Below are 26,412 nucleotides of genomic sequence, written 5' to 3'. Positions count from 1 at the left end.
TTACCTAATAACAAACAGATAAGTGTTGTGTAGTCTCACACAGTGTGACTGCACCAATTCTTACCTAACACTGGAGACCTAGGCTTGTTGTGTATGACTGCACACAGTAGCAGCTTGGTAGCAGAAACGTGAGACACCATTTCTCTAGTTCCCAAAGCATTGAGACCTCATGCCGGTGAAATTGATTCCTTTCTCCTTACCCTCCAATAGGGATGCCGTCCTTACCTGCTGGAGCCCAGTGGTGGGTTATCTCTCCATGGAGCATGTTCCACTGACATGTCTGGTAGATTATGCATCTTGAATCTCTTTGTACAATACTAGAACGTTAGGGCTGGTTATTAAGTAGATAGAATATGTGGATGTGCTGGATCCATGGATCTAGATGACGCGTCAGAGAGGGTTCACTGGGCTAGGAGGATGGGGAGGAAAGGGGCAGATCTGAAAGGAACGGGAGAAGGGAAGAGGCAATTATTGTGGATTTAGACATATGTATATTTATGCATATGCATATTTCATTTCTATCTTGGCATATTCTTCTAGGAACTGTATTTTATTCTGGTTATAAAATCAAATAAAACATATACGGTCAGGGAGCTGACACTTGAGTCTCAGCTCAGAACCTTCTGCCTAGCAATCCTAATAGGGCTTTATGAAGTACTGGTTGAAAGCGTGGACTATAAATGGGGGGCGCAGTTTTATGCAATAATCTGTTTGATCATATATATATATATATAATAGTTTTTGCGTCGTCCAGAGTTCAGTGATATTGTGGATTCTCAGACCAGCATGTATTTCTTTTGCAGGCAGCCATCACATAGCAGACTCTGTTGGTTTCGGACCAGCAAGCTTTCTTCTTAGAGGGACTACGTCAAGACGCTGGCGGTCTACTGAGCGACCTTCTCCTGAAGAAGCCGCAAGGTATGGGTTTTTAATGCCGTTGGTGCAGCTTTAATTGCCGGGAAGTGTCTGCGAGTGTGTAGCCTCTACAGCCCATATTTTGGACTTCCCCAAGGGGCGCTTTTGCGGCCTGCAGCAACGTACAGGGGTCCCTTTTGGCCTCGAAGAAATGGGAACATTTCTGTGAGATGAATAGTGACTCTCAGTGGAGGTGCATGCTCCCCATCAGCAACTTGAGCTCTGCTCTCCATACACCGGGCCCATCGAGTCCAGGATTTGGAGTAAACCCATAAATCAGTTGATTGATGTAAGAATTAAACATATGTTTGTTGTTGTTGGTGTCCATGATTTGCAGCATATGTGTTTCGACTTATAACTACCGAATGTAGAATCGTCCGCGCCGCCCCCGCCTGTCTCTCCCTGCCACTGACAAGGCTAGGATATTAATCTGGCTTTAGTTTTGGCTCTTCTGTGGCTTATTAATGCTTCCTATGACTATTGGCTTATGTGTACAAATAGGAGGGAGAAGGGTTGTGAAACCAGATATAGAGCCTGTGGGTGTTTTTTGCTTTGCTTTATTCCACCTATTCACTAACTCCCTCCCACCCCTCCATTGCCACACTAATTCCTATGGCCAAACCCACCCACTATCTGCCCCTTGCTGCCCAAAGCACATTTCTTTGAGCTAGCTCTGTGATGCTGAAACATTAAACCAAGGGATTTTATGGGGCTTGTGTTATTATGTTTAAGCAGAATTATGACATGCCCCTAGTGCTCTCTTGTGTAACTATAACTCGCTGTTTTTTTAAAAAGGAAAAACATGCAATCTTGCCGAAATAATAGCATTTATTAGGCCAACTCATATATTTGCCATTGGCTTCCCCAATGTGCTGAATTTCAAGGGTTTTGTTGCGTTAAGTTTAGTCACTGTGATGAATCTGATGATGTCATCACTCCTTTCCCAGAGGTAGCCTCTCCTCATGTTGCAAGGGGACGGTGGTCGCTACCTAACCCTGGCGGTGGATATGCGAGGGAGGATCACATGGGGGGAGGGACAGGCATCATGAGATGAGACATGGTATCCCCTTTGCCTTTTAAGGATATCTCCTCCATTCCTCATGCCTTGAAGACATACTGTGATAATCCCATTCAACAACCCACAAACAGAATGACAAGGACTGACTACCCAGATGAAGATTACTAGGCTGAACCAGAAGGAAGTCTAGTGCTCGGAGGAAGCTGATTGGCTCTGAGCAACTTCATTCCTTGAAGAGCGAGTTCAAAGATGGAATAGCATAGAGCAATGGGGAGATCCGACTGACTAGTCACTGCCGACGAAACCAAGCTGCCAGGTGGACAGGCGAGCAAGGAGACGCAGGAGAACCATGGAGAAGATTTCCCAGCTCGGGCTGGGAATCCAGGAGGCAGCGAGAGAGACAGAAAAGCAGCCCAAAGAAAGAGGGAGGCAGTGTCTGTAGCGAAGACGCATTCCTGCAGACAGCAGAGACGCCGAAGCGGGACACGAAGCACAGAAGGAGCTTTGCACCGGCAAGGAAAGCCGGAGCGACGCGCAGACCACCACAAGCCGCAGAGACGTGCCACATGGAGCGGAGAGATGGAGTGGAAAGGACACGAGCGCGGTCAGAGAAGCCAAGAGAGCTGTCCTAAAGCCAGAGATCCCACAATGGAAGTTCGGGCCCCGGGAGTGAGCTGGAGAAGACAGGCCCTAACTGGAATAGGAATCAAAGTTCCTACGGTTTACATCACAAACTGATTTTCATAATCCCACTGTTTGAGGAGATACAAATACACCAATGATAAGAGGAACTTGGGGAAAAGCATCGACCCTCAGATCCTGAAAGTGGATGAGCATAGTTAGAGAACCTGGCAGGAGAGTATACTAGGTGTTTTGCGAGTCTGGCACCCACTCCCAAATTGTGGTATCTTGAAAAGAGAATCCAGAGGCAGACTCATGCCCTTAGGATGTTGAATAGCATTTGTGGTATTTTGAAAAAAGAATCCCAAGGAAAACTCATGCCCTTAGGACTTTGAATTACATTGAATGTGGAAAAGACCTGGAGAAGGGAGTCATTTCCCTTGGAGTGTATTACAACACCAAGAGGAGGGGGATATCCTCTTGGGCTATAAAGAAGCTGCTTTATGTTTTTAACTTTTGTTTTCGTTTAAAGAAACCCTGGGAAGGGAGCCATTACCTGGAAGTGCGAACATTATCCATGTATACATTTTGTTGGATTTACACCTTTTGTTGAACATGAACATTTGTGCACTTTCCAAGACAAAGGCAATACCCTTAACTCCTTAGAGTTACTTTTATAATGCAAGGGTAGGATAGGATAGGATGGGATTTCGAACACAGGACATTTTTGCTATGGACATCTTGACACAGGATAGACCCTTAGTTTGTGGTTGAGGACATCTTGACACAGGACAGACCCTTAGTTTTTGGTTGAGGTGGGGAAATACCTCCTAGATTAGGGCCAATGAGGTATTTTCAAGCTCCCTTTTATTATTTAATACAAGTTTATACCAATCACTATGAGTCCTCTGCGACCGCATCTCATTCCTGGTTCCTCGCATCACCATAACTGCATTTTAACTAAAGTTATATATATGTATTTCTGAGGCTTGTGGAATCTGCTTAGATCACATGCTGTGCATAGGCCGACATCTAGTGGAAGCTGCGGAGTATTACAGTTGTTGTTTTCCAAACTCGAAAAGGGACGTTGACAGAGCTAGCCAGTAATACTATCCCTAGTGTGACGTTCACTGTACCCATGATACCTCACGCGTGTAGGTCCCTCAGATTATTTTTTTCCACTATGCTAGACGGACGCGTATAGCGGAGTTCCTTTCGGCGCTAAGCCATTGACTTTTCACAAATTTACGATAGTATTTCTTTCTATACTTTCACCGACCCCGAAACACCACACCGGTAAAGAATAAGAATGCCCGTCGGAGACCACTGCGACGGACCGTTTGGGCCTTGGAAGGATGCCCGTGGCCTCGGCCCAGACAGTAGGGAGAGAGGGGGGAGGCCATTTTAGAATGCATATTCTCCCCTTCCTACACTTTGTTCGCCCAGCTGCCATAACCACTATAACCTGTAATTATGGAAAATACACCATTTAAATTTTGGCTAAAGTGTAACCGAAAATTACTGTGGTTGGACAAACACTTAGTTTGTAATTTGTGCCTTCCACGCGACCACGTCGAGACATCTTGTAGAGCGCGCAGGCTCTTCAAGCCAACGACGTTAAAGGACCGCTCCACGAAACGCTGGGCCCACTATGCCAGGCAATTCAAGGCCATGGAGGTAGAGGGGAACCTTTAGCGATGGCAGCGATGCCGTACATTCGGACGGCGAGGACAACGGAGTAGCTTCAGCTACTCAAGCGCAGACCCCCGACCCCATAGAACAGGCCGGCGGCCATGTTGTGGGGATTATACCCGGCGGCGGCAGTGCTACAAAAGCACTCGCCACCAAGCACATAAGCCCCAGTCGGGATTAGACAGATGAGTCGAGTACTCGACAACGTTTGACACCCAGAGAAAGGTCCACCAAGTCCCGGTCCTCTGGGCAATCTCGATCAAGATCGCCACAAGACAGGGTTCAACCGTCAAAGGACGGTAAGGGTGTCACTCGAAAAACTCATTCCGAGGGTCGAACCTCCGCGGACGACGTCTCGGTTCCCACTTCAGAAATTAGACACTTGACGTGGAATAAAGGGGCAGACCCCAAGAAGTCTGTAAAACACTCCTCTGTGCCCCAGGGGGTGGGAAACACCATAAAAAGGCTTCTAAAACCCCTCATATGGACAAGAGCCCTCCTAGGAAAAAGACACCACAGAAGGGAAAGCCTTCATTATCCAAGCCCTTAGAAAAACCTAAGGATTCTAGGCCTAAGGTAATACCTCCCACTGATGAGAACTTAGGTCTTGCCCCTCCATCTGTAGTGTTCCCAAGTTCCAGTGAATGGTCTTCCCAGGATATTGATAGGGTAATGCATAGAATGACCTCTATGGCCAATTTTTACAAATATTACCCAGATTATTTTCAGAGTGTCCACTCCACTCCTCCCACCACAGCCCCTTCCAGCTCTCAAGCTCCTGTCTTGCCTATTCAACCCCCTTCTACGAGGTCTTGTACGGTTATAGATTTATATGACCCTGACGAAGACCAAGAAGATCTCTCCTTTGTGGAGGCATCTGACCCTCAGTTTATTGAAGAGGATGCAGATGAACCTTATTATGGGGATGACGAGGATCCAGAGGCAGACCAAGATGCTAACATGTACTCTATAGATTCCCCTCTTAATCAGGTGTCATGATGCCTACCTCCAAGGAGCCAGGTCCGACCCAGCAACCCCAGAGGCAGGCATCATTTCCCCCATGGAAGTGCCAGCGGGCCCAAGCTGGGGCCCTTTGGACACAGTCCTGGCGCCTTAGGCGCCAGGCTCATGTTGGACCCCTGTCCTGGCGCCTTAGGCGCCAGGCTCATAAAGCTAGACATGTGTTCAAGTGTTTTAATGTGCACTTACCTGATGCAGACCATGCTGCTACATCCAGGCCCTCTTGAGGCCTGAATGGAACTACTTTACCTGTGGGACTACTTTCCCTGGTTGTGGTCGGGGAAGGATACATACCTGATCGGTGGAAGGATACATACCTGGAACTTCTTCCAAAGCTATTTAAACCACGTCCGATCAGCAACTCACGCTTCGCGTTCTTCTGCTCCTCGCAGCTGGACGCTCACCGTGTCAGCTCCTGCATCTGGACTTCAGCCACGCCTGTCAGCATCCTGGGTCACCTGCTAAGAGAGAATTGGAGAGAAAGAAGACCTTACCTGCTAAAGCTGCATCACGGAGACATCACACCGACAATCCTGAAAGGGAAGACATCATTTTAAAAGCATTTCGCTTCGATCGCTGCAGCGTTGCATTTCACTCACCTTTCCTGGGCACCTCCATCTTCAGCAGAGATCATCCAGATCCGCCTATACTTCCCAGAGCCTAGAGAGAAAAAGATAAGAACACAAGGTGAGAGAAGGAAGGGAATAGGAAAAGCTCAGTTTCCTTCTAAGACTTACCTGTTGGGTCATTCCCATTTCATTTCGGGTCCTGCCGCTTCCTGACATTCCGGACCCCGGCCCCTATGGGGAAAAAAGACAAAGACATTGAATGAGCGAATGCAAAGACATTACCTGAACGCTCATCCAGAACTTACCTGTCATTTACTGGAACTGCACGTTTCACTTCGGGTCGGCGCCATATCTCCGGCATTCCGAACCCCGGCCCCTAAGGGGAAAAAGACATAAGCGTTAGCGCTTGCTGCAATAAGACAATGAACATTATTATTAAGCTTGAACTTTTGAACTTGCTACAGAACTCTTACAGTGCCTTACCTGAATAGTCAAGCTTATTTGAACTCCCATCAAACCTCAATCCAGTGAAGAAACTGGGTTTCAACGCGCCCTTGCATCAGAAGCAGGATGGAGAACTCATCCTTCCAGACCCTAAGGTGAGACTTCACTGGGAATCGAGGAAGGGTATCGTGGAGGGTTGGAAGGGAGTGGGAGGCTTGAGCATTATTCCGTCAGTAGGTAATACTCCCTTTTCACGCACAGGGGAATATTCCTGCGAGCCAGTGAGTCCATCTTCAGAGTCCTGCGCTTCACCATTGAAGAAGCATCAGCACTCGAAGCCAGACCTGTGCCTCTGTGGGAATCAGGTGAGCGTGACAGAACGCGAAGCCTACCCACAATTTCCCACCCGGGCGCTATGGAGACTTCCGAGACAGATCAGCTGGCCCAGCTTTTGGGGGAATTACGGGCAGAAGTGCACTCAGCCCGCCAAGAGACTAACGCTCTCAAAAGAGAACTGATCCTATCCAAGCAAAGAACAGATGACCTGGCCAAAAGGTTATTGCAGGCCCAGGCAGGGCACACTCCTTTACCTAATTCCGGAGGTACTTCCACATCAATGGGTTTGCATAACCCGGTACAAATCAATCTACCTGGACACATGCCTTTGGCCCCGCCTGAACGTTTTGCGGGGGATCCCAAGAAATATGCCGTCTTTATGAACCAATGTCGTTTACACTTTCTATGCAGACCCGGGGCCTTCCCTAACGACCAGACCAAGGTAGCCTTTATACTATCTTACCTCAGTGGCAGTGCTGCCGATTGGTCTATTCCATTGGTAAATCAGGATGATCCCATTCTCCAGAATTTTCAGGGTTTTCAGGCCAGCATTGAAAGATTGTTTGCTCGACACTCTCAAGGACAGGCCCTTGATAACGAACTGCTATCCTTACGACAAGGTAATCAGGATCTTCTGTCCTACATTGCCACCTTTAATAGACTGGTTGTGGAACCTGGATGGCCAGAAAACAAAAGGATCACATTGTTTCATCGAGGCCTGCGCGGAGAGCTTAAGGATGTTCTAGCTCAAATAGTAGATCCACCACAGGTCTACGCAGACTACGTAGACTTGGTGGTTCAACTTGATCACAGACTTCAAAATAGAAAAGCAGATCGGTTCAAGTACGAAACCCGAGTACCGATCAAAACCCACGCTAACTCCAAGAGTACCGACGTATCCGAACCTATGCAAATCGGCGGTGTTAAAGGACCATTAACGCAGAAGGAACGAGAGAGAAGGCGGCAAAAGCAACTTTGCCTGTATTGCGGGACTTCCGGTCACTTTCTTCGAAATAGTCCGGTTAAACCACTTAAGAAGGTGGTTGGAGCCACTGATAACGATTTATTGACACCTGATTCGGGAAACGACCTAGCCCGACAAGCGTAGCGGTCCACTTGCCGAGCTTGAAAACAAACTCTTTGACCTCGCATTTTGTCATGCCAATGGTGCTCGTGGACCCAAAACAGCCTCAACTGTTGCATGCTATAAAAGCATACATCGACAGTGGAGCTATTGGAAATTACATAGACCGTGAATTGGCTTCCAGGATTAAGCTCCCTCTCCGCCCAAAGGTAACCCAAGATGTCATTACTACAGTAGATGGAACCGAAATAGCCTCAGGGCCTGTAACGCATTCCACTGTTGAAATGACACTGGTGGGTCAGGATGGACATCGGGAAGCAATCGTGTTTGATGTGATCAAGGCCCCACAATTTCAAGTAATTCTTGGAATTCCTTGGTTAGAAACACATAATCCCAGAATCGACTGGCGAGCAAAGAAGATAAGTTTTCCTGATTGTGAACCAACTTGTTATCCAAGAAATCCAGTTATGGGTCTAGCCTCAGCAACTTCCACCCCTGTACAGCTACCGTCAGAATACCAAGAATTCCAAGACGTTTTTCAGAAGGAACAGGCTAACACGTTACCTCCCCATCGGTCTTATGATTGCCAAATCGATCTGGTACCCAATGCTCAACTTCCTTGTAGTAGGATTTATGCTCTTACGGAACCTGAGAACCTACATTTGCGTCAGTATTTAGATCAGTACCTAGCCAATAGTTTTATTCGCCCTCGTCCAAGTCTCCTGTCTCCTCAGCTCTGTTCTTCGTGCCAAAAAAAGAGGGCGACCTTAGAACATGTATAGACTATCGCGCCCTAAATCAAATAACGATTAAGAATCGTTACCCTCTGCCCCTGATCCCTGAGCTTATCGACCAGGTGAAAGACGCTTGTGTGTACACCAAGTTAGATCTCCGAGGAGCTTATCACCTGGTGCGTATAAAAGAAGGCGACGAATGGAAGACTGCATTCCGCACCAAATTTGGGCTCTTCGAATATCAGGTGATGCCCTTCGGTTTGTGCAATGCACCTGCCGCCTTTCAGTACTTTATGAATGATGTTCTTCGGGAACTTATCGACGTCTGTGTCATTGTTTATATTGACGACATCCTGGTGTACTCTTCTTCAGAATCCGATCACAGAAAACATGTTAGGGCAGTTCTTGAGAAATTGCGCCAGCACAGACTATTTGCAAAACTCGAAAATGCGTTTTTCATACCACAGAAGTGGAGTTTCTCGGATTCATCCTGACACCTCAAGGAGTCCGAATGGAATCGCGAAAGGTGGACGCCATCCTCAAATAGCCATCTCCTAGCTCGGTGAAGGGAGTTCAGAGCATGCTCGGCTTCGCCAATTTCTATCGAAGATTCATCCCGGAATTTTCCCGAACAGTCCAACCCATCACAGCTCTCCTAAAGAAAAACAAACGCTTTGAATGGACTCTTGAGGCCGAACAAGGCTTTCAGGACCTGAAATCCAAATTCACCTCTGCACCTATATTGAAGCACCCGCACCCAGATCTCCCTTACATTGTGGAAACCGACGCATCCAGTTCGGCCATGGGAGCTGTCCTGTCGCAAAGAGACCCAGAAACTAACCAACTACACCCTGTGGCCTTTTGGTCCAGGAAATTTTCTCCTCCTGAAATCAACTACGCAATTACCGACAAAGAGTTACTGGCTATTAAATCTGCTTTCAAGGCTTGGTGTCACTACCTTCTCGGGGCAAGACACACCATCACCGTAATTACGGACCACAGAAATTTACAGTATTTAAAGACGGCCAAAGCTCAATCTTCATGACAACTCCGATGGGCTCTATTCTTTGCGGAATTTGATTTTGTAATTACCTATCGCCCTGGCTGCAAGAATGGTAAAGCGGACGCCTTATCCCGGATTGGCATGGAAGAACCCAATTCGAGTTTAGAACCTGTGCCAATCATACCTGAACAAAGAATCTTAGGCCTAACTTCATTGCAAACTATTGAGGACATCCAAACGCAAGTGAAACAACTTCTAGACTCGTCAGCCTTACTGGAATGGAGTCAAAAGGGTCCTCATTACACCGTTAAGGATGACTTACCCTACTTCCAGGAGCGGTTGTTTCTGCCTAGTAAAGAATTGCAAGAACTTGTTATTGCCCATCATCATGAATCATTAATGGAAGGACACCCTGGTATCGCTAAAACGGATGAAAAAATCAAACGCCACTTCTGGTGGCCTTCTTGGAGAAAAGACATAAAGTCTTTTGTATTGTCTTGCGGAATTTGCGCCCAAAACAAGGGTCAAAAGAAAAGGCCAGCCGGCCTACTTCAACCCTTGGATATTCCACCGGCACCATGGCACACCTTGTCAATGGACTTTATAACTGACCTGCCTCCTTGTGCTGGTTACAACACTATCCTTGTAATTGTGGATCTATTCTCCAAAATGGCCCACTTTATCCCTTTAAAAGGTTTGCCTTCAGCTTCCACCTTGGCCAAGGATTTCTGGAGAATATAGTTCGCATACATGGTTTCCCTTCCATATTAGTCTCGGATCGTGGAAGTCAATTTATCTCCCATTTTTGGAAGAAGTGTTGCCAACTAGCACAAATAGATGTGCGGCTATCCACCAGCCACCACCCCCAGACCGACAGACAAACCGAGAGAACCAATCAGACTCTCAAGCAATATCTTCGGTGCATGTTACACCAATCCGAGTTAAATTGGAAAGACATCCTTTGGATCGCAGAATATGCATGCAACAATTCAGTGCATTCTGGAACCGGACAGACTCCTTTTTATACTTTGTATGGTCACCATCCTCGGACCTCTGATCTAGATCCACCTCTGACCCTGGAAATGCCCGCAGTAAATCATCTGCATTCCACAATAACCCAAGCCTTCAAAGAAGCTGCAACTCACTTACAGCAAGCCAAGAAAAAGTATAAAGAAAACGCTGATTTGCACCGAAGTAAAACTCCTCCTTACCAAGTAGGAGATCAGGTATGGCTAGCACGAAACATTCACCCCTCAAGGGCCCGCGAACCTTCAATCCCAGATTCATAGGACCTTATCCCATCAAGGCTATAATCAATCCCGTGGCCTTTAAACTGGATTTACCGTCTAACATGCGTATTCATCCAGTTTTTCATGCATCACTTTTGAAGCCAGTACAACCAGGGACCCGACTGTCCAAGCCTCCAGACCCAGTTCAAATTGAAGGGGAATTAGAATTCGAAGTTAAAGACATTTTAGACTCCAAGGTGTTAAAGTCCAAACTCTTCTATCTTGTTGACTGGAAGGGATATGGACCTCAGGAGAGATCGTGGGAGCCTAGTAACCATGTTCACGCACCTCGATTAATACAAAGGTTCCACCGGAGATTTCCGAACAAGCCAAAACCCCCGGAGGGAACAACCTTGGGAGGGGCCTTAAGGGGGGGTACTGTCATGATGCCTACCTCCAAGGAGCCAGGTCTGACCCAGCAACCCCAGAGGCAGGCATCATTTCCCCCAGGGAAGTGCCAGCGGGCCCAAGCGGGGGCCCTTTGGACACAGTCCTGGCGCCTTAGGCGCCAGGCTCATGTTGGACCCCTGTCCTGGCGCCTTAGGCGCCAGGCTCATAAAGCTAGACATGTGTTCAAGTGTTTTAATGTGCACTTACCTGATGCAGACCATGCTGCTACATCCAGGCCCTCTTGGGGCCTGAATGGAACTACTTTACCTGTGGGACTACTTTCCCTGGGTGTGGTCGGGGAAGGATACATACCTGATCGGTGGAAGGATACATACCTGGAACTTCTTCCAAAGCTATTCAAACCACGTCCGATCAGTAACTCACGCTTCGCGTTGTTCTGCTCCTCGCAGCTGGACGCTCACCGTGTCAGCTCCTGCATCTGGACTTCAGCCACGCCTGTCAGCATCCTGGGTCACCTGCTAAGAGAGAATTGGAGAGAAAGAAGACCTTACCTGCTAAAGCTGCATCACGGAGACATCACACCGACAATCCTGAAAGGGAAGACATCATTTCAAAAGCATTTCGCTTCAATCGCTGCAGCGTTGCATTTCACTCACCTTTCCTGGGCACCTACATCTTCAGCAGCGATCATCCAGATCCGCAGCCACTTCCCAGAGCCTAGAGAGAAAAAGACAAGAACACAAGGTGAGAGAAGGAAGGGAATAGGAAAAGCTCAGTTTCCTTCTAAGACTTACCTGTTGGGTCATTCCCATTTCATTTCGGGTCCTGCCGCTTCCTGGCATTCCGGACCCCGGCCCCTATGGGGAAAAAAGACAAAGACATTGAATGAGCGAATGCAAAGACATTACCCGAACGCTCATCCAGAATTTACCTGTCATTTACTGGAACTGCACGTTTCACTTCGGGTCGGCGCCATATCTCCGGCATTCCGAACCCCGGCCCCTAAGGGGAAAAAGACATAAGCGTTAGCGCTTGCTGCAATAAGACAATGAACATTATTATTAAGCTTGAACTTTTGAACTTGCTACAGAATTCTTACAGCGCCTTACCTGAATAGACAAGCTTATTTGAACTCCCATCAAACCTCAATCCAGTGAAGAAACTGGGTTTCAACGCGCCCCTGCATCAGAAACAGGATGGAGAACTCATCCTTCCAGACCCTAAGGTGAGACTTCACTGGGAATCGAGGAAGGGTATCGTGGAGGGTTGGAAGGGAGTGGGAGGCTTGAGCATTATTCCGTCAGTAGGTAATACTCCCTTTTCACGCACAGGGGAATATTCCTGCGAGCCAGTGAGTCCATCTTCAGAGTCCTGCGCTTCACCATTGAAGAAGCATCAGCACTCAAAGCCAGACCTGCGCCTCCGTGGGAATCAGGTGAGCGTGACATCAGGACACTCCAATTGTCGATTCCCCTGTGGATAATCAACCCCTCCTCAATGAGGTGTTAGCCAAGGTGGCGGAACATTTCCAAATTGGCACACAAGAGGTGCAGGAAGATAGAGACTTCGCAGAACAGATCCTGGGGGACAAAAAGACAGTGGGCCAGTTTATCCCATTACTAAGGTCAGTGCAACGCAGGATACAGCCATCCTTAGAAACACCCAATCTCTCACGGGCCGTTAACCCGCATGTGGAAACATTATTTGGGCCTGCACCCTCAGATCCTTTATATATTAGAGGCCAACTAAAGCCAGACTCTTTCACCACAACTAGAAAGAGAGCATGCACTCCCCTTGCTTCCTCCGAGGGTCCATCTGATAAGGAGAGCGAGAAAATCTATGCCATGGGCAGAAAGGTTGCCTCCTCTGCTGCCTATCAAACCAGGATAGCCAACAACGCAACCCTCTTGGCAAGCTATAATTGCCATAAGTGGGAAGACATTTCTGCCTTACTTTCATCTGCCCTGGAGACACGCAAATCACAACTAGCTCAGGTGGCAGCAGAGGGAAGAGCCGTATCTACTTGTCTCCTTAAATCGAATTTTGATGCGGCTGACAGTGTGGGAAGAGTCATTGCAGAGGGGACTGTCATAAAGAGGCATGCATGGCTGCACTAGTCAGGCTTTAGGCCAGAAACACAGGCCACTCCAATAAACATGCCAGAGGAACCTAACGTGCTCTTCGGTAAGGCTGTGGAAGACGCACTAAAAACAGCAAAGGACGAGTATGGCACTCTAAAATCTTTAGGTCAACTCACAAACAAGCCTACTGGTCAGAGATGTAACTGTGATTTTCGCCGTTTTCTGGGCAAACAGTGTCAAAGAGGATCCAGCTACAATCGGAGCCAAAGCTCCTCCTGGGGAAATAACCAAGGACAAGCCTTCCAAGGCTACCCCAGAGGACAACGCAGAGGTCGTGGTCTGGGCAGAGGCCCTGCTCGAGGTGGAACTCCACCTCAGAGCAAGTGACGTTCCGCTCCAGGTACTCTCCCATGCATCTCCAGTAGGAGGACGTATTTCCAACTTAACCCACACATGGGAGGGTATCACCTCGGACAGATGGGTGCGGTCCACGGTAGCAGGGGGCTACTGTATAGAACTACTTCAACGTCCCCACAACCACCCCCTGCGACAGAAAATACACTCAGAAGAACATCAGCGGATCCTTCTAGAAGAGATAACTACACTTCTATTAAAGGACGTCATAGAAGTGGTTACAGCCAACAAGGTAAACACAGGTATTTATTCAACCTACTTCCTTGTGCCAAAGAAAGATCTAACAATGCGCCCTGTATTAGATTTAGAAGTATGTCAAGCCACAAAAGTTCTGCATGACTACACTACAAGAGGTAATCCCGATACTAAAAAGGGGGGATTACATGGCAACAATGGATATGAAAGATGCCTATTTTCATATTTCAATGTTCCCAGTGCACAGAAGATTCTTGCGTTTCAAGATAGCGAACAAGCACTACCAATTCAAGGTGCTTCCCTTCGGAATAGCCTTGGCTCCAAGGGTATTCACAAAGGTAGTGGTGGTAGTGGCAGCGCACCTGTGCAGGAGGGCAATCCCAGTGTACCCTTACCTGGACGACTGGCTCATAACAGGGGAATCACCTCTGATTTGCAGACAAAACATCCAAAGAACAATCAACCTCCTCTTTCAATTGGGCTTCTCTATCAACGAGAAAAAATCAAGCCTAGTGCCAAACACTTCAAAACAGTTCCTAGGGGCTGTCTTAAACACAGAGGAGGGATTGGCCTTTCCTTCAGAGGAAAGAGTAAGAAACTTGTTGCTGCAAATACCACATTATCAGGCCGGCCGCCAGATAAGGGTGCGCAAAGCAATGCGTTTAATAGGCATGATGGCATCTTGAATTTACCTGGTTCCTAACGCGCGCCTGCGCATGCGTCCCATACAGGAGTGGTTTGGTCGAAACAGTGGTCTCAGGCAAGCAGTCAGTGGGACGATCTAGTGGTCGTTTCACCAACACTTGTACAAAATCTTCGCTGGTGGACAAGAGAAAACCTAACGAAAGGGAACCCTTTCTATGACCCAGAGGTACAGGCAGTGGTCACAACAGACGCCTCACTGGCATGGTGGGGGGCTCACTACCTTCACCACACAGCTCAAGGTCTGTGGTCTCGCGCTGCAGCTCAGAACCACATCAATGTGCTGGAACTTCTGGCAGTATTCAAGGCCCTTCAGGCATTCGAACCCCATTTAACAAACCTGTCTGTGCATATCCTAACAGACAGCACTACAGCAATGTTTTATGTCAACAAACAGGGGGGTAAACGGTCTCCAAATATGTCCAGACTTGCGCAAACAATCTGGAGATGGGCACTCAAACGGAAGATGTTCCTGTCATCACAACATGTTCCAGGGGAACTCAACGCTCTAGCAGACTCATTGAGCAAAGATCCCCTACCAGAGGAACACGAGTCGTAGAATGCCTCTTCTCTCAATGGGGTTTCCCAACTATAGATAGACCTATTCGCCACATGAGAAAATCATCAATGCCCAGACTTCGCGTCCAGGTTCCCCCAGCCAGGCTCCAAGGGGAAAGCTCTATGGATGAGCTGATCAGGGAAATTTACCCCAACTCCTCTCATGAGGAAAGTGGTGAACAAGTTACACAGAGAACCGATGACGCTTATCCTAGTTGCTCCTATGTGGGCAAGACAACCATGGTATCCACATCTGCGCAAACTGGTGATGTGTGAACCCATCAAACTCCTGTTCCAATACAACCTACTTTCCCAGCACAAGGGCCTAACAGTGCACCCACAACCACACTCAATGAACTTGGCAGCATGGCTCCTGAGGTCATAGAGTTCGGACATCTCAACCTTCCGCAAAGATGCATGGATATCTTGAAAGAATCAAGAAAACCAAACACTAGGCACTGTTACTTTGTCAAATGGAAAAGAATCATAATTTGGTACCAGACTAAGCAGATCAACCCCATCTTACTCTGGCAGCCACATTTTCAAAACAAGCAGCCTCTTGGATTACCTCCTTTCTGGAAGGCAGAGCTATGAAGGGGTTCTCCAACACAGCAAACGCCGACCCCACAACTATACACTGGAGTACCCCAAGGCTCCTGTACAGCTCCCACATTGTACAACCTCTTCACAAAACCTCTCTTCGATCTACTCTACACTCTGGGTATAGCATATACAAATTATGCTGACGATACCCAAGTACTCCTACCACTATCTGGCTCCTCTCAGCAAGATGCCACGGCCATACACAAAATCTATGCTACAATCCAAGCATGAGGGGCTGTCAATGGACTATGCCTTAATAGGGATAAGACTGAAATTCTTATCCTTGATCAGAAAGCCACATAAGCGAAGTTAAATCCTCAATACCCCAACTTTAACATAGACAATTCCACCATCACAGTCTCATCCTCTGTCAAAACTCCAGGTTTGTACATTGATGCCAACTTATCAATGAACAAACAAGTTGGCGCCATTGCCTCTGCGTCCCAGCACCAAACTTATCAATGCCATAAAACCCTACCTCTCAATACCCAGAGCAACCATAAGCGCCAAACTCGACTATTGCAATGCTCTCCTAGGAGGCACCTCCTCCAAAAACGTACTTAGACTGCAAACTACACAAAACAATGCTCTTAGAGCGGCCTTGAGCATCCCTAGAAAAGACCATATCTCATAAACTAGACAGTCAGCTCAATGGCTCCAGGTCAAAAACCGCATTACACTCAAAATCCTCACTATCACGCACAGATGCATCAACCGCACAGCTCCCACATACCTATCGCCCCACTAGAACTCAGTATACCATCCAACTTCACATTCCTCGCATCCCTAGAGCCAAAGCCGGAGGGAGAGGCTTCTCATACATAGCACCTAAACTATGGAACTCACTCCCCGCCACCATCAGAGCTGAAACCTCCATCCATGCTTTCCGTAAAAACATCAAAACCCCACTGTCATGGTCATGAAGTCAGGGGCACACGCATGCAGGGGTTGCATGCACAGGAGACCTGGGCGGACACTGTTCTGGCGTCTTTGGTACCAGGCTCATGACCAAAAGTAAACAAGAACATCCATTTAACACCAAACAGCTTTTATTATGGACATAGCACTTCAGAGGCATTAACCTTGAACATTCCATCCATTAAGCAGGATGCATTAACCTTGAATATTCCATCCATTAAGCAGCCCCAAGTGTATTCTTGGGTGTGGCTGCTAATGGATTGGCTTTGCACGTGCTCACTCTCTAGGAGTGGCAGGGTGTGGCTTGGAAGCCGGCCCTAATGGTCGTGCCCACGATCTCAGCTATATAAGCTGCCCTGATCCTCAAGACAGACGCTTTGCATTATTATGCACTACTAAGGAGCCAACCTCAGCCTCCGGTACAAGTCGTACTGCCTGGTTCCGTTTCCTTAGCCCCGCCGGAACGATTACTAATGGATCCAAAGAAATTTGCTATCTTTTGTAACCAATGTCGCCTACACTTCCTATGTAAGCCCGGGAAGTGCCCAAATGACCAGTCCAAGGTAGCCTTTGTCTTATCGTACTTGGGGGGGCGGGGGAGAGGGGAAGTGCAGTCGACTGGTCCATTCCCTTAGTGAATCGGGACGACCCTGTGTGGGATTTCGCATGGTTCCAGAGGGAATTAGAGAAATTGTTTGCTCGCCACACTAGAGGGCAAGCTCTAGACAACAAGCTGTTGTCCCTCCGACAAGGCAGTCAGGACCTGCTCACTTACATAGCCTCCTTCAACAGACTGGTCGCCAAGGCCAACTGGCAGGAGGAAAAGAGGACTACTCTGTTTTACCGGGGATTGCGGGGAGAACTGAAAGATGTACTAGCCCAGGTGGTGAATCCGCCCGACGGGTGTGCTGAGTACATAGACCTTGCAGTACAATTAGATCATAGACTACAGGATCGGAGAGCCGATCGGGCATGGCCTGAAGGAAGAACAACCTATTTACGACCTAGGGGAAAATCTGCCCTGTCAACCCGAGAATCATTCAGAGCCCATGCAACTCGGAGGGATTAGGGGTCCCCTTACCAGAACAGAGAGAGAAAAGAGGAGGCAGCAACAACTCTGTTTGTACTGCGGAAAGGCGGGTCACTTTTTACGTGAATGTCCAGTAAAGCCACCCCGGAAAACTGTGGGTGCTTTGGTGAGAGAAGAATCCAGTTTTGAATCGAAAAACTCCAACGCCCGGCATGCATAGGGGTCCCTTTGTCATCCCTGGTTTTTCACAAATAGTACATCCCATCACAACCCTGTTATGAAAGAACCAACGTTTTGTTTGGACCAGTGAAGGTGAAAAAGCCTTTCAGGATCTAAAGCATTTATTTACTTCAGCACCAATCTTACAGCAGCCAAAGCCTGATCTTCCATATATAGTAGAAACCGATGCTTCCAATATTGCCATGGGGGCTGTTCTCTCGCAAAGAAATCCTGAAACTGGGCATTTGCATCCTGTTGCATTCTAGTCAAAATAACTCTACCCCGCAGAGAGAAACTACGCCATCATGGACAAAGAGCTTCTCGCAATTAAAGCAGCCTTCAAGGAGTGGAGGCATTACCTCCTGGGGCCCAGACATACGGTTACGTTAATCACAGACCATCGTAATCTACAATACTTATGCTCTGCTAAGGCCCAGTCATCACGCCAGTTACAATGGGCTTTGTTCTTCGCAGAGTATGACTATGTTATTACCTTTAGACCGGGAGTACGTAATGGCAAGGCGGACGCACTATCTCATCTGGGAGAAGGAGATGACGCATACATTGCACTGGAAGATCTTGGGTGCGGTGACCACGTCCCCATCAAATGAGTTAAAAAATCATATACGAAGCCAGTTAAGTTCTAAGGATTTACAAAAGTGGGTCTCGACTAGCATCAGTCATACAGTCGTAGATGGGTTACCATTTTATATGGGTCGCCTCTATTTGCCAATGAAATCTCAACAGGAGCAAATCATTGCTAATCATCATGATTCAATACTGGAAGGACATCCAGGGTTAACTAAGACAATGGCCAAGATTAAACAGAATTATTGGTGGCCAACTTGGCGAAAAGATATCCCTCAATATGTATCAAAATGTAGGATCTGTGCGCAAAACAAAAACACTAAACGGAAACCTGAAGGACTTTTGCGTCCATTAACTGTACCCCCTGGTCCCTGGCACACGCTGAGTCTGGACTTTATCACGGATCTACCCCCTTGTGGTGGTCACAACACCAATCTAGTGGGGGTGGATACATTTTCAAAGATGGCGCATTTCATTGCTCTGAAAGGTTTACCTACGGCAGCCACTCTGGCAAAGGTTTTCCTGGAACAAATCGTTAGACTACATGGGTTGCCATCGGTGCTGGTATCTGATCGTGGAAGTCAGTTTATTTCCAAGTTCTGGAAGGAGTGTTGTACCTTATTGCAAATAGATTTACGATTATCCACCAGTCACCATCCCCAAAGAGACGGCCAGACTGAGCGGACCAATCAGACACTTGAACAGTACTTAAGGTGCCTACTTCACCTATCCGGAAGGCACATGGAAGGAGCTGTTGTGGGTTGCAGAGTACGCATACAATAATTCACATCACGCAGCAACTGGACAAACTCTGTTCTACATCCTGTTTGGCCAACATCCGCGAACCTCCGATTTTGATTTTTCAGGAGAATTGGAAATGCCTGATGTAAGAGCCCTGCACAACAGAATCAGTAATGCTCTCAAAGGAGCCTTCGAGCATCTTACACTTGCAAAAGAAAGGCAGAAAATATTTGTGGACCAACATCGCCAAGAAGCCCCTGTATACAAGGTTGGAGATGCTGTGTGGCTTGCTTCCAAAGATGTACCCACGAGAGGACCAAAAGCGTTTCGTCCCCGATACCTGGGCCCATATACCATTAAGGCAATAATAAATCCGGTCGCCATGAAACTGGACCACCCCCTAACATGCACATTCACCCCGTATTTCACGTCTCTCTCTTGAAACCTGTGCGACCAGGGATTCGTTTGACAACACCCCCAGTTCCAGGACTCGTAGATGGGGAACCTGAATATGAAGTGAAAGATATATTGGATTCAAAGATAATGCGGTCCAAGCTGTATTATCTGATAGACTGGAAGGGATATGACCCGCAGGATAGGTCATGGGAACCCAGTGATCAGGTACACGCACCAAGATTAGTCAAAAGGTTTCATTGCAATCACCCAACCAAACCTGGCCCCGAAATACCGGGTTCATCCTTGAGAGGGGCCTTAGGGGGGAGTGCTGTCACGACCACGGGCCTTAATTCCATGGGCCTGGTTGCCTGCCCCAGCTTTAGGGTTTCAAAGCACCATAAGAGGCCCTGGGCCAGGTTGCAAGCAAGGGCAAGGTGGGTTCAAGCATGGCCATGATTGGTGGCATACTAAAGTACTTGGGTAAACAGACACTCATGGGTTAATTAAGGCGCATGGGAGACAGACATGTATGGGTTAATAGAAGTGCCTCTAGGTACATCAATGACAGCCACTTTCTGTACCAGTTCAACCCCTTCAATATGGAGGCATCACTTTTAATGGCATCCCTAGTTACAGGCCAGTCTTATCTTCCATAATTCACAGGCAAGCTTTATGGGCCGGCGTATGCTCACAGAAACCGTACTTTGGGGTGAAGGGTTCGAGAGGTACAACAATCCCAGATTGGCGCACTCACACACTGTTATCTAAACGCAGGAGCGATATCACCACGTACCACCGCTCACAGCTTTTCTACTGAGGGAGAGGTCTGAAGGGGGTGATTCAAGTTCAGGGAGGGCTGCAACCGTGCCCCAACGCCTCTGTAGAGACCAGGTGACCGTAACAGAACGCAAAGCCTCTAATACTCTCTGCCTGGGCGTTATGGAAACTTCAGAAACAGATCAGTTAGCCCTCTTACTAGGGGAATTATGGGCTGAAGTACATGCTTCAAGACAAGAAACCAATGCATTACGGAGGGATCTTATTGTAACTCGAGAAAGAACTGACGAATTGGCAAGACAAATGCTACAAGCACAAGCAGGACAGGTTCCATCTCTTGGAGTGACCCATTCTTCTCATTCTTCCACACCACAACAGTCAACACCGGTTCAGGTGGTTCTTCCAGGAGCAGTGCCTCTAGCCCCTCCCGAAGGCTTCATCAGTGACCCAAACAAGTTTGCTGTATTTATGTCGCCTTCATTTCTTGTGCAGACCAGGAGCCTTTGCTAATGACCAAGCCAAAGTGGCGTTTGTACTCTCGTATTTAGGATGTAGTGCGGCGGACTGGTCTATACCTTTGGTAAATCAAGATGACCCTTTACTCCGAAACTTTGGGAATTTCCAACATGAGATGGAGAAATTGTTTGCACGTCATACTCAAGGACAAGTTCTGGACAACGAGCTGTGGTCACTCAGACAAGGGAGTGAAGATCTATTAACCTATATTGCAACCTTCAATCGTCTCATAGCCCAGACCAACTGGCCAGAAGAGAAGAGCACTACACTCTTTTACCGAGGGTTACGTGGAGAACTTAAGGATGTGTTGGCACAAGTGGTGAATCCCCCTGAGAGGTGTGCGGACTACATAGACCTGACGGTGCAACTCTATCATAGGTTGCAGAATTGGAAAATGTATCGAGCTAGATCAGAGGTACGGTCAGTTTACGTACGACCTTGTGAGACTCAGACTATACCACATGAACAGTCTGACCCAATGCAAATTGGTGGATTACGAAAGTGCCTTACCAAAGCAGAAAGGGAAAAAAGAAGACAAAAACAGCTTTGCTTATATTGTGGACAAGCAGGTCACTTCTTCCGTGACTGCCCGGTAAAACCACCCAAGAAAACGGTTGGGGCAACAGACAAAACTGATGAAGAAGAACAGAACTCGGAAAACGCCAATGCCCGGCAAGTGTAGGGGTCCGCTTGTCGAGCATTGAAAAGGAATCCGTACAGACCTCACATATAGTCCTTCCAGTGCTTTTGGTGAATCACAAGCAACCATCAAAAATACATGCCTTGGAGGCATATATTGATTGTGGAGCTGTGGGTAACTACATTGACCAAGATTTGGCTCTCCGAATAGGCCTTCCTCTCCGACAGAAGCAGAAATTGGAAAATGTCACTGCTGTGGATGGTTCTCATCTATCATCCGTCCCGGTGACACAATACACTGAGAAAGTCAAGCTTCTGTGTCAGGATGGGCATCAAGAGGACATTACTTTCGATCTCATCGGTGCTCCTCAGTTCCAGATGATATTGGGAATGCCCTGGCTGGAGACCCACAATCCTAGTATCGACTGGCGAAAACGAGTTCTGACATTTCCTCATGATTGTGCCGACACATGTTAAAAAAAAGATGACACCAATCTGAAACCGAAGAAAGGAATTGTGTTGGGCCTCATCAGCTCCTTACCGCTTGAATACCAAGATTACCAGGATGTCTTCAAAAAAGAGCAAGCCAACGTTCTGCCCCCGCACAGACTTTACGATTGTCAAATAGATCTTGTACCCAGAGCCCAGATTCCTGCCCCAGCTTTAGGGTTTCAAAGCACCATAAGAGGCCCTGGGCTAGGTTGCAAGCAGGGGCAAGGTCGGTTCAAGCATGGCATGATTGGCGGCATGCTATTTTAATGTTTTTTTTAATTTTATTTTTTTACAAAACTCTAATTCTGGGATCCGTGGGCAGAAACTGGGGCTCGTGGTTGGCCCCTGCTTGAAACAAGTGTCAGTCCAGAGCCTCAGTGTTGACCCGAGTCGGCCCGACCTCTGCCAGGGTAGCGCAGCTCTACATGCACTTCTTTTTTTTTAAACCTTTATTTATTTGACTTGACGAAACACGGGTAAACAGAGATGGTCACATAGCGACATCAAAGTACACTTTTACACAATGCATACTTTACAGTACAGTGTTAGGATTCCTTGCACATCACAAGGGTTGGATTCTAGGTATTGTAATGAACCAGGATGAAGGAGACACAATTCACAGGGTGGCATTATTGAGGGGAACGGGAGGGGAAAGAGGATTCAGTGTCTGAGTTCGAGGTCAAGGCGGACATGTAACTACGGAACTGCCGCCAAATATCCCTTGGTCTCGAGTTTGGGTGTTGCAATACACCCCAGGCCTCTTCGGTATTGTGCGTCCAAGTGACTGTCCTGAGCCACTGTGCATACGTGGGTGCTCTGGGGCGAAGCCAGCACATCAATATGTAGCATACAGCCAGTACCATGCAGAGTCCCGCTAGCCTCTTAGAATCACGTCCCAACTGGCGAAAGTCGTGTAAGAGACAGCGCATTGGGGAGGGGTCTATAGTATGGTCCAGTATGGCCGACAATGTGGAGCATATTTAGGTCCAGTATTGAGTCAGACGTGGGCAAAACCAGATCATATGAATGTAGGGTGCTTGGTCGGCGCCACATCTGGGGCAGCTGGGAGGAGATTCGTGAAACATATGATGTAGTCTACCTGGTGTGTGATGATATCTGTGCAACACCTTAAATTGTATTAATTTGAACCTAGAGTTATAGGATACATCATGGGTGCGAGCGCACATTCGGGACCAGCGTTCATCGTGATCTCAACTCCGAGATCCTCCTTCCACCTGAGTCTCAGTTTAGTGAAGGAGGGGGGCAGCTCTAGTCTCTAATGGGGTATAAAGCCTTGACAATTTCCCCCTGAAGGAGTCGAAGGAGCACAGCTCCACAATTATGGGTTTGTCAGGTGGCAGTGTAGGGAAGTTGGGGTATCTGGCTTTGAGATTCTTCCGGAGAGAGGAGTATTGTAGCCATGCTGAAGGCTTCCGCTTGAGGGAAAGAGGGAGGTCTGCCCATTCAAGAAAGTTGCCCTGTTCATAGGCATCTTGGAGTGCCAAGAAGCCTGCGTCAGCCCAGTGAGATACAATGGATTGTGGGATGTGTGGGACATCAGGGAAGAAGGTCCAGAGTGGGAAGTCCCCATGGAATGGGTGAGGTGTATCGACCATTGTCCAGATCTTGACGAGTGCCAAGGATGTACTAACAACGGGGTCTGCTGAATCGGGGTCAGGCGGGACGGGTTTGAGGATAAGGGAACCAATTACTCGGTTGCTGACCGTTAGTTTCTCTAGCCGGACATGAGGGGGGGGGGGTCTATGGTGTTAAACCAATGGGAAGCATATTGAGATTTGGCTACCACCCAGTACCTAACGAAAACCCCTTAGGAGTGGTCAGTGTTGTTAATTTGAGGCGGACTGCACTGGAATGCAAAGGAAGGCGTTGGTTATTTGGCGTAGCGACTTGAAGAATTCATCGCCTGGCCACAAAGGGAGATTGGTGAATTGGTAGAGGAGTTGAGGTAGCACTACCATTTTTTTTTTTTTTGAAAATTTGGTTTTATTGGAGTTTTACAATTATGACATAATTCCTAAAAAATAATGCAAGCATTGGTATATATCAAAGTCAGGTCACAACTTTTCCCCACCTCCGCCCCCCCTATCCCATGCCATGGTTTAATGGTCGATAACAACAACAGAGTCCAGCACATCATCTAAAGATGCAAAGCGAGCATAGGGTTGCTTCCGAAAGAAAGACGGTGCTCAAAAAACAAGATCCAACATATAAAAGTCACATTTCCTGTAACAATCGATCTCTTCCCACTCCAAGGGGGTTGCCCCGATAGTATTGTTCCCATCAAGAGGACCGTCTGAGCTGATTACTTATGCCTCAGGCTATTTTCCCATATTTATCAAAAAATGGCAGCCATAGGGCCTCGATGTTAGATTTGGATTCATCGATCAGGTGGGTAAGATACTCCATATCATAGATTGCCCGTGTTTTCGCTACCCACTCCCCCTCCCCAGGAGGTCGGGGTGATTTCCATTTTTGGGCCCAGCAGCATCTAGCCGCGACTAGCATGACCTGCAACATATGGTTGTGTTTCACCTTGGGCCCCCCCCTCAACCTCAATGCCGAACAACACCAGCCAGGGGCACAGAGTTCTCACCATTCCGTCCACTCCTCTTATCCATGACAGGACCTCACTCCACCACATATGGACATAATCCCCCTTTTCAAAGTGGCATTTCCAGCAGTGGGGGTCATAGCTTTTTCTCATTCTGGCTATCCTCTGTGGGGGGTAGTGCCATCTGTGTATCAACTTCAGGGCCTGGTGGCGGTATTGGGGTGCAGTTGTGGAACGGTGTGCCTGCCTACAAATCTTGGTCCATCTTTTTTCCGTTATGGGGGTGCCTAAGTCCTTCCCCCATTGTACTTTGGAAGATGGGGGGTCCCGTGGGGTAGAGAACAACAAAAAGCTATAAAGCTGTCATATCACCCCCTTGGTACCTTTTTTTTTTAAAGTTTTTATTAAATTTTTGAACAAACAAACAATAAAACCAAACAAACAGTGCATGTTCAACAGTTTCATTACACTTTTTAAATTCCCTAACCACTACTCTCACTACCCCACCCATCTTGCGAGTCTATCACCTTGAGTCAGCAGATTCCACACCCTGTGGTTCGGTCTCCTCCTCAACAGGTTCAGTCGGGTCTTCTAATGACCCAAACAATCCAGCTATCAGTGACTCATTCTCCTCCTCCCCCCGTTGCTGCATGCCTCTTGCCATGCTATGGTTTCGGCTTCTGCCCATTTTTGCAAGTCTTTCCACCACACCTCTATCCTCGGCACATGGCATGACTTCCATCCCATGGCAATCCTTCTCTTTGCAAGCACATAAGCCAGGTCCCTTAGTTTGCTTACATGCCTGAGTTTCCGTGGTCTGGAGAACCCCCACAGCAGGCAGGCCCATACCGTGTCCACTACTATATTGACCCCTCTTCCTTCTAGTTTCTCTTTTGCACCCCTCCAGAACCTCTCTATGATCGGGAGAGACCAAAACATATGCACCATGCCTGCGTTCTCTTCGTGGCACTTGGGGCATGCTTGCCGACCTGCATTCTCGAACCTCGATATTCTCCCAGGCGTCATATAAGCCCTGTGTCTTATTTAAAGCTGTATCTGTTTCAGGCTCGCGTTTCTAGGCACCTTCTTATGATACCTTTGCACCCGTTCCCACATCCCATCTCCTATTTGGGCCCCAACCTCCGTTTCCCAATCCAATCTCAGCTGCGTGACCTCCTTCCCCAGTTTAGACATCAACATCTCGTACAGTCTGGAGACCTCATGGCTCATGGCCCCCTCAGCTATATCATATATATATATATATATATATATATATATATATATATATATATATATATATATATATATATTTTTTTTTTTTTTTTTTTAAACATTTTTTATTAATTTTAATCAAACAAAACAAACCAAAATACAGCCAAATACGCAGTGCATATTTCAATGGAAAGAAAAAGGATCATATCAATGCTTGATTTTGGCCACTGCTCCCCCCCCTCCCGCCCCCCATCATGAGCCTGTCTGTTTATCATTCTCTGTGTCCGCCGCATGCGGCGGGGTCTCGCTTCCTGTAGATTCAGTCAGATCATGTGGTGCTCCAAACAATTCAACTATGAGTGATTTCCATGCCATCAGGGTCCCTATCTCTTCTTCCCCCCCTACAGTGTTCGACTCTTGCCATACTGTCGTTTCTGCCTCTGCCCATTTCTGTAACTCCTTCCACCATACCTCCACCCGTGGTTTGTGACAAGTCTTCCAACCCATGGGGATCCTCCGTTTAGCAAGCACATATGCTAGGTCTCTCAATTTATTAATATGCTTAAGTTTTGATGATCTGGGGTACCCTCCCAGCAAGCAAGCCCAGGCTGTGTCTATAATCAGCATGACCCATTTCTCAGCTAACTTTTGTGCCACTTCCCCCCAGAAACGCTCAATCACTG

The 26,412-nt window shown here is 47.6% G+C and overlaps 1 protein-coding gene across 2 annotated transcripts in view; it reads left to right on the top strand.

The window, feature by feature from the left end:
• Window positions 1–26,412, top strand: part of MPV17 (mitochondrial inner membrane protein MPV17) — a 1,213,029-nt gene that overhangs the window by 126,010 nt on the left and 1,060,607 nt on the right. For both annotated transcript variants that reach the window (XM_069605498.1, XM_069605497.1), the window contains exon 2: window positions 804–918. The gene's annotated coding sequence lies outside the window, so the exon portion shown is untranslated. The remainder of the gene's footprint in view (window positions 1–803; window positions 919–26,412) is intronic.

The sequence above is a fragment of the Ambystoma mexicanum genome, chromosome 4p (genome assembly GCF_040938575.1).
Source record: "Ambystoma mexicanum isolate Mex_15411 chromosome 4p, UKY_AmexF1_1, whole genome shotgun sequence".
Lineage (NCBI taxonomy): Eukaryota > Metazoa > Chordata > Amphibia > Caudata > Ambystomatidae > Ambystoma > Ambystoma mexicanum.
The sequence above is the reverse complement of the archived record's forward strand: the minus strand, read 5'-3'. Positions and strand labels throughout refer to the sequence as shown.